Source organism: Bos taurus, unplaced genomic scaffold (genome assembly GCF_002263795.3).
Source record: "Bos taurus isolate L1 Dominette 01449 registration number 42190680 breed Hereford unplaced genomic scaffold, ARS-UCD2.0 contig_X_unplaced, whole genome shotgun sequence".
Lineage (NCBI taxonomy): Eukaryota > Metazoa > Chordata > Mammalia > Artiodactyla > Bovidae > Bos > Bos taurus.
Window position 1 is genome coordinate 572,479 of NW_020192294.1, and position 9,462 is coordinate 581,940.

Sequence of the window (9,462 nt, forward strand, 5' to 3'; positions counted from 1 at the left end):
TGGCTGGCAATGGCCTACTTGGAGGAGAAAAAGAGTTGTTTCTGACATTTTCTTATTATTAACTTGAAATTGCACTCATAGTTTTACTTCTCTCCATGGTTTCCTTAGAGAAAACTTTGAAAACCATTGATCCATCATGTGAGGTTTATTTTAGGTGGTGTTGTTCAGTTGCTCAGTCGTGTCCAACTCTGCGACCCTGTGAACTATAGCATGCCAAGCTTCCCTGTCCGTCACTATCTCCCAGAGTTGCTCAAACTCATGTCCATTGAGATAGTGATGTCATCCAACTATCTTATCCTCTGTCACCCCCTTCTCCTCCTCCCCTCAATGTTTCCCAGCATCAGAGTCTTTTTCCAATGAGTTGGCTCTTCACATCAGGTGGCCAGAGTTTTGGAGCTTCAGCTTCAGCATCAGTCCTTCCAATGAATATTCAGGGTTGATTTCCTTTAGGATGACTGGTTGGAACTCCTTGCTGTCCAAGGGACTCTCAACAGTCTTCTCCAGCACCACAGTTCAAAAGCATCAATTCTTCAGTGCTCGACCTTTATGGTCCAACTCTCACACCTGTATGTGGTTACTAGAAATGATTTATTCTAGTTAAAATTAGACAATAGCATTTCCAAATTCACTTAATTGGTTCTTCCAAAACGCAATACTTTGAACTATTCCTGAGTGAGAGTGACTATATATCTTAGGGACCAAGTGTAGGTAGGGTGCCATAGTAAAGAGTGAGCAAGGTAACCAACTGGAGTACAGGGTGGAAAGATGAAAACATCTACCCATATTTATTTTAAACCAGAAAATAAGAAAGAAATTAAAATTTGAAAATTTAATCTTTCCACCCTGTACTCCAGTTGGTTAACTTGCTCACTCTCAGTAGTATATATACCTCACTTTGGAGATGAAGAGAGGGGTCCTAGGGATCTGGACTCTTGAGAACCTACAGTGTGAATTGCTTCTCATCAAATGAGAGCTCAAATGTCCCCTCTCCAGAGATATCTTCCCTTAGAATTCCCTTCCCTCTGCCACAAACACAGCCCAACCCATCACTGTCACCATAGCATTTACCCTTCTTAGAATTACACTGTTCCTGTGTTGGCTCACTTATCTGTTTGTATATTACTTCCCTGTCATCTTCCACTCAGATGTAGGCACCACAAAAGAAGGTGCCCTTTCTGCTTACACCACCCTTGTCCCTTAACCTGGCAATCAGTTAGCCTTTGGATCAATACAAATTTTGTCAGGTAGCCATTTACTGCACTGTTTTCCCTATAGCATGCTGCTGATACCTCCTCAGTGCTAAGTACAACCTGGCCTTCTTCACATCTGGCAATCACCTTCTCAGTTGCTCAAATGGATAATCACGTATGATGGTTGGCTTCTTCTTTGGGGCAAGAATTCCAAGCTGCTGCCACAGAAACCTAAAAATGTTTCTAGTTCCTATCTTGTAGAAAGCCAAACCCCAAACTACATATAAGTGAAAATTATATGTAGACTCAAAAATTGTGTTTCTCCTGTATTAATTTTGAAGATGAGAGGATACCAAGTATGAAATTGTTTCATGGAGCTTTCCAATCACAAAATAACATCTGAAACCTAAACAGTTATCATTATCACTACTGAAATCTTTATGTTTCCTAACTCAGGGAAAATGGTTTGTGATGACTGTGGAACGATTTCAAGCACTGTCTCTATAACAGTAATTTCACCTACATTATTAATTTCAAATTCAAAAATTAAAACCCTTTGAAGTGGTTGTTTTTATACTCTTTTAAGATGTAAAGACATCAGGCAACAGAATGTGTCTAGGGAATTTTTGTGGCTATAGAGAAAAACTAAAAACACTCATAAAATAGCTTTAATTTCCACTACTTTTCATTATTTATAACTGCAAAAGGAGAGGTTTTAAAATTTTTAAATAATTATTCAATAGGAGCTGTAGTAGACAGAGTAAAGGCCCCCAAGGATGTTCCCATCCTAACTTCTGGAGCCTATAGCTATGTTACCTTATGTGACAAAAGGGACTTACCAGATGTCATTTAGTTATGATCTTGAGATGGGGAGGTTATCCTGGATTATCCAGGTGAGTTCAGTATAATTAGAAGGATCCTATAAGTGAAAGAGGGAGACAGGAGAGGTGGAGAAGGAGATGTGAGAATGAGGCAGTATCACAGTGATATAATATGAGAAAGGTTTGGCCAGCCATTGCTGGCTTTGAAGATGGAAAAGGGGGCCATGAGCCAAGGAATGCAGGCAGCCTCTCAAAGCTGGAAGAGACAAGGAAATGGATTCCCCCCAGAGCCTGCAGAAAGAACACAGCCCCACCGACACCTTGAATTTCATCCAGTGAGACCCATTTTGGACTTCTGATGTCCAGAACTGTAAAACAATAAGTTGGCTTTGTTTTAGGTCACTAAATTTGTGAAAATTTGTTACAGCAGCCATAGGAAAGTAGCACAGCAGTGTTTTTAGAAGACATGATTTTGTAAATTCACCAATTCCTCATGTAGCCTCTCACATTTAGTACGTGACACATTTTGATGGCTTCAACAAAACAGTTCAGTTAGAGCTTTTGAAATCTGAGCTTTGATCATATTAGAGAAACACTGTAAATGGTGAAAATGGGGTAATAATGCCAAGTCCTTGTGGGTGATTATTAATAACTCGAAGTTCACATGCAAAAAGACACTGACTTGACACAAAGGGATGGTTATATCATAAACTATTTGAATATTCAGTCCAAGCCTCCTATTTCTATGGAACTGAGCAAGTAAGGCTGTGGTCTGTAAGGAGTGTGTGCTCAACAGACACTAACAGATCAACACAAGACACACAGGTGTCTGGGAGGTGGTCTTTGGACCTACAGATCGTCCCTGGTTGTTCAGTCTGATACATGTCTGTCTAGAGCCTATTCTTATAATGGAACTTATGGTATCACATATCAGCTTTGTTTTTCAAGTGGAACTAGAAATAACTGCCTGGGGAATGTACCATTAGTTGGAACTGAAAAAAAAAATCATGATACTTGAAGAGTTTTAGCACTTGGGATGGACTATGATTTTCCATTAAGCAAGTCAAACGCTACTACCCAGTCGTCATGAGGAAAGTGCACTATAGCAAGATCCACAGGTCCAATGCTTTAAGAACATTCCATATGGAAACCATTGGCAATAACACATGCTGGCATATGGCAAATGACATGTGTACATATAAAAATAAAAACTAGAAACAGTGCAGGCTATTTTAATAATGAAATCATACTCTTCCCCACCATCACTTCTCCCACAAAATACAGCCAAGAAACCGCCCCCCCCGACCCCTCTGCCACCCGAACCCCCAGCAGGAATGTGAATTGGACGGTAATGGCTGTGCTCCATCATTGTACCAGTTATGGTCCCAATAGGATTCAGATGACACACTCAATCTTGCCAAAGCCTCCTTTTGGCCAAAGTCAAGCAAACTGCAGCTGGTTAGCAGTCCAGATGCTGCAGTCCATGGAGCTCTCTCTCTGGCAGAGAGAACTGGACAAAGAAAGGTGTGAGAATGGAATGGAGGCGAGAGAATGTCTAGCACAGATTTTTCAGTTCAGCAAATATTTTAATGAGCACTTACTGTGAGTTCTTCTCTGGGACATACATGTGGTAGAAGTGATCAAAGTAGTTTAATTTGCCTTAAAAACTCAGAGAGTGCCAGGGGACAAGCCAGTAAATGGCAATATGATGGCAATGATAACGTGATACAACAGAAACAGAGTACTATGGACACATTTATTTAAAGGAACAAGCTCGTACATATGGGACCAGAGACAGTTTCTAAAAGGAAGCCAAATCTAAGCCAAAACATGAAGAATTCATTGGTCATCACTAACTTTCAGTGAGGACTGTCCTAAGGGCTTCACGCATTGTAATACACTTAATCCTTCCAAGGACTCTCTGAGTAGGAACAGAAATTAACCATCCGTAGTAAAGAAGGATCTCTTTTTTTTGTTTTTTTTCTTTTTTTTTTTCTTTTTTTTTTCTTTAATAGAAAATTATTTAATTAGTATACATGTGTTCCCCATCCTGAACCCTCCTCCCTCCTCCCTCCCCACACCATCTCTCTGGGTCGTCCCAGTGCACCAGCCCCAAGCATCCAGCATCGTGCATTGAACCTGGACTGGCATCTCATTTCATATATGACGTTTCACATGTTTCAATGCCATTCTCCCAAATCTTCCCACCCTCTCCCTCTCCCACAGAGTCCATAAGACTGATCTATACATCAGTGTCTCTTTTGCTGTCTCGTATACAGGGTTATCGTTACCATCTTTCTAAATTCCATATACATGCGTTAGTATACTGTATTGGTGTTTTTCCTTCTGGCTCACTTCACTCTGTATAATAGGCTCCAGTTTCATCCACCTCATTAAAACTGATTCAAATGTATTCTTTTTAATGGCTGAGTAATACTCCATTGTGTATATGTACCACAGCTTTCTTATCCATTCATCTGCTGATGGACATCTAGGTTGCTTCCATGTCCTGGCTATTATAAACAGTGCTGCGATGAACATTGGGGTACACGTGTCTCTTTCCCTTCTGGTTTCCTCAGTGTGTATGCCCAGCAGTGGGATTGCTGGATCATAAGGCAGTTCTGTTTCCAGTTTTTTAAGGAATCTCCACACTGTTCTCCATAGTGGCTGTACTAGTTTGCATTCCCACCAACAGTGTAAGAGGGTTCCCTTTTCTCCACACCCTCTCCAGCATTTATTATTTGTAGACTTTTGGATCGCAGCCATTCTGACTGGTGTGAAGTGGTACCTCATAGTGGTTTTGATTTGCATTTCTCTAATAATGAGTGATGTTGAGCATCTTTTCATGTGTTTGTTAGCCATCTGTATGTCTTCTTTGGAGAAATGTCTATTTAGATCTTTGGCCCATTTTTTGATTGGGTCATTTATTTTTCTGGAGTTGAGCTGTAGGAGTTGCTTGTATATTTTTGAGATTAGTTGTTTGTCGGTTGCTTCATTTGCTATTATTTTCTCCCATTCTGAAGGCTGTCTTTTCACCTTGCTAATAGTTTCCTTTGATGTGCAGAAGCTTTTAAGTTTAATTAGGTCCCATTTGTTTATTTTTACTTTTATTTCCAGTATTCTGGGAGGTGGATCATAGAGGATCCTGCTGTGATGTATGTCAGAGAGTGTTTTCCCTATGTTCTCCTCTAGGAGTTTTATAGTTTCTGGTCTTATGTTGAGATCTTTAATCCATTTTGAGTTTATTTTTGTATATGGTGTTAGAAAGTGTTCTAGTTTCATTCTTTTACAAGTGGTTGACCAGATTTCCCAGCACCACTTGTTAAAGAGATTATCTTTAATCCATTGTATATTCTTGCTTCTTTGTCAAAGATAAGGTGTCCATATGTGCATGGATTTATCTCTGGGCTTTCTATTTTATTCCATTGATCTATATTTCTGTCTTTGTGCCAGTACCATACTGTCTTGATAACTGTGGCTTTGTAGTAGAGCCTGAAGTCAGGTAGGTTGATTCCTCCAGTTCCATTTTTCTTTCTCAAGATCGCTTTGGCTATTCGAGGTTTTTTGTATTTCCATACAAATTGTGAAATTATTTGTTCTAGCTCTGTGAAGAATACTGTTGGTAGCTTGATAGGGATTGCATTGAATCTATAAATTGCTTTGGGTAGTATACTCATTTTCACTATATTGATTCTTCCAATCCATGAACATGGTATATTTCTCCATCTATTAGTGTCCTCTTTGATTTCTTTCACCAGAGTTTTATAGTTTTCTATATATAGGTCTTTAGTTTCTTTAGGTAGATATATTCCTAAGTATTTTATTCTTTTCCTTGCAATGGTGAATGGAATTGTTTCCTTAATTTCTCTTTCTGTTTTCTCATTATTAGTGTATAGGAATGCAAGGGATTTCTGTGTGTTGATTTTATATCCTGCAACTTTACTATAATCATTGATTAGTTCTAGGAATTTTCTGGTGGAGTCTTTAGGGTTTTCTATGTAGAGGATCATGTCATCTGCAAATAGTGAGAGTTTTACTTCCTCTTTTCCAATTTGGATTCCTTTTATTTATTTTTCTGCTCTGATTGCTGTGGCCAAAACTTCCAAAACTATGTTGAATAGTAATGGTGAAAGTGGGCACCCTTGTCTTGTTCCTGACTTTAGAGGAAATGCTTTCAATTTTTCACCATTGAGGATAATGTTTGCTGTGGGTTTGTCATATATAGCTTTTATTATGTTGAGGTATGTTCCTTCTATTCCTGCTTTCTGGAGAGTTTTTATCATAAATGGGTGTTGAATTTTGTCAAAGGCTTTCTCTGCATCTATTGAGATAATCATATGGTTTTTGTTTTTCAATTTGTTAATGTGGTGTATTACATTGATTGATTTGCGGATATTGAAGAATCCTTGCATCCCTGGGATAAAGCCCACTTGGTCATGGTGTATGATCTTTTTAATGTGTTGTTGGATTCTGATTGCTAGAATTTTGTTAAGGATTTTTGCATCTATGTTCATCAGTGATATTGGCCTGTAGTTTTCTTTTTTTGTGGGATCTATGTCAGGTTTTGGTATTAGGGTGATGGAGTCCTTCCAAGGACTCTCTGAGTGGGAACAGAAATTAACCATCCGTAGTAAAGAAGGATCTCTTTGGGGTGATGGAAATGTTCTAAAACTAGATGACAGGGAGAGTTGTACCACTTGGTGAACTTACTAAAAGTCATGTGCACCAGAATGGGAGTGAGTTTTATAATATGGAAATTCTACTTCAGTAACTTTTGCAAAAACCAAACCAAACAAGCTGGTGTGATTATGCAAGGAAGAAAGGATGGCTTGAACCGAAGTAAGGGTAGTGGGGAAAGTGCTTGCGACTGGGAGTAGCCACTTGTGACTGGGAGAGATGACTGGCAAATTTGGCACCTGACCTAGAGGTTTTGAGAAAGGAACTGTGGTTCTTTGCCTTCCTGGTGTTGGCTGTTAACTCTATTGGAAGAGAGTGATCTTCAGCTTTGGAAGGAAAGTTACCTAGCAGGCCTCGCCTTTAGATTGGGCAGTAGCTCTCTGCTGATAATAATGCATAGATTTCTTCCAGGTTTTCTGACATCAGAGGTGAGGCTTTAAGAATGAGCGCCATATTTTGGACTGAACTCTAAGGAGGCACTGAGAACAAGTGTACCAGAAGACCTTTTTAGATGACTGCCCTCATTTATGTCAATCAACTTGCCAAAACAAAGAGGAGGATATCTGGATTCTTGAGGTAATACCCCTTTCCACATGAATTATAGTGACATTTGGTATCCCTTGAGGAATTTTTGGGTTGTGAAGTCCCCTCCTGTAGCTCAAGAGCCAAGAAAATGTCACTGATCCTTCTGCTTTCCCCTCGAGCCACAATAAAATCCAGGCTCTGATTAGTTGTTTGGGTGACACCTAGTCTTGTTTTGATGGCGTTTGGTTAAACAAGTAAGAAGATCCATTTTTCCCAGGCCCATGAAATGCATGTAGTGGTGAAAAAAAAATTGGGTTAGACTGTGTTTCCCCTGCCAGGACATAGAGTTCTCTGTGTAGTTCAATACTCCCTGAGGGATGGTTGAACCTTTCAGCATATGGTTAGTTAATCTCTCTTATGCTGGGTTATCAGTGGGTCAGCTGAAAGGTCAGAAGCCACGACAAGAACATGAGAAGTCTGAGCTTCAAGTTCTGAATTGTAGGATGACTTTTACAAACTTGGGATGGGGGTGAGCGATGTCTCAGTAAGGTAAGAAGAGGAATTGCTGTTCTGTTTTGGCAACTTTTCTCTGTGTTGCCGTTTCTCTTCCAAGAGATCGAAATTACCTGCATCTCTGAGAGAAAATTTGCTCAATGTATGTACATTTCTGGCAGCTGGTTGGCAGATGTAGCCAAGTCCTACCCCGCAGAATGCTCTCAGAGCAGCACTGATTTTAAGCCGAGACCTGGGACTCTTGATTTAAAGCAAAATATTTCTTCTGGTTAAAATATCTTGAGGGAGATGATCTGAACCAACAATATAAGCTAAGAACTGTGTGTGCATGTCTGCATGCTCAGTTGTATCTGATTCTTTTGAGATTCCATGGACTGTAGCCCGCCAGGCCCCTCTGTCCATGGGATTTCCCAGGCAAGAGTACTGAAGTGAGTAGCCCTTCCCCTCTCCAGGGGATCTTCTCAACCCAGGGATCAAACCCGGGTCTCCTGCATTGGCAGGCATATTCTTTACCACTGAGCCACCTGGGAAGCCTCAAGAATTATGCACAGAGGGAGATAAATATATCCTGGCATATTCATGTCGTCTTAGTTGTGAGGCTTAACATGGGCAAGTTGGGGTGATGAGAAAGAAGCGTTTGCATCAACATTGATCAGTAATATATCCTCTTGGTATTAACACATGCTCTTCCCATACCCTTGAGAATCATCCATGGGGCAACCAAGAAAATACCTTATTTACAGAAGATTTTCTTTTTAAGGTCTCCTTTGTATTGAAAACAAAGTCAAGTCCTGCTTCCCTGTGAATAATAAAAACTGAGAGATCACATATTGAGGAACTAGGGCCTTGTTTTCTTTCTTATCCTTTTAATGCCTGATAAGTCTTCCAGTTGTGTTGTTTGCTTTGAGAATAACAAGACTTCTTTCAGCCTGGGTTCTTGGGAAGCTACTGAGCAAACTGAATTCTCTGCTGCCCAATGGAGTCCCGAGTAAAATGCCAAAGCTCAAATTGGATTACTGGACTATTATTAAGAGAAAAGATTGAAGGGGCTGATGGAAGAAAAGCTAGATTTCTCTTGCTGTGTTGAGGACCTTTCAACTTGGAATAACATGTCTTGGTTCTAAATAAATTTATGAGAGAATGACCAAGAGAGAATACGTATAGAATGCTATATTCTGGTTTTGAGAGGACTCTTGTCAACAACAGCACGGGCAAATCTGGACACAAAAACTTGAAAGAAATTCGAGTCACAGAGAAGAAACACTTAAGAGTGATGTGGAGAACTTTTAATATAAAGGCATAATAGTTTATATTTCTTTGTTTAAACTACACCTGCCCACTTACTTCATAATGCTTTTGTTTTGGGAAACTTGAGATTGACTTAGCTCACAGGGAACGTCCTTGAAAATATATTTTTGGTAGCAAATTCAGGAGTTAACTCCATTTGCTTCTTTGGATGAGAGAGGTTCTTCAGTTTATCTCTGGTCTGAAATAGGAAATGTCAGCATTTGTATCTGTTTCCCTTAAGCAACGAGGTATTTTTGGAAGCCCTAGTTCCCCTGAGGAAAAACAGTTCATTCTTCTAACACTGAAACTAAAATGTAAATGTTGCTACAAGTCTGATGGAGATCCTAATGAAACATTAGTAAAATCTCATCTAACTGTCAGCAAAGGAGATTATTTGCTTTGGAGATTCTGTTTTAAAAAGAAAATACATGTAAACACTTATGCTCATT

At 39.6% G+C, this 9,462-nt stretch overlaps 1 long non-coding RNA gene across 1 annotated transcript in view; it reads left to right on the forward strand.

Annotated features, from left to right (window-relative positions):
* Window positions 1-7,480, forward strand: part of LOC112445842 (uncharacterized) — a 283,840-nt gene extending 276,360 nt beyond the window's left edge. Inside the window, exon 6 of the long non-coding RNA XR_009493785.1 lies at window positions 7,100-7,480. This is a non-coding gene — a long non-coding RNA (uncharacterized lncRNA). The remainder of the gene's footprint in view (window positions 1-7,099) is intronic.
* The last annotated feature ends 1,982 nt before the right edge of the window (window positions 7,481-9,462 follow it).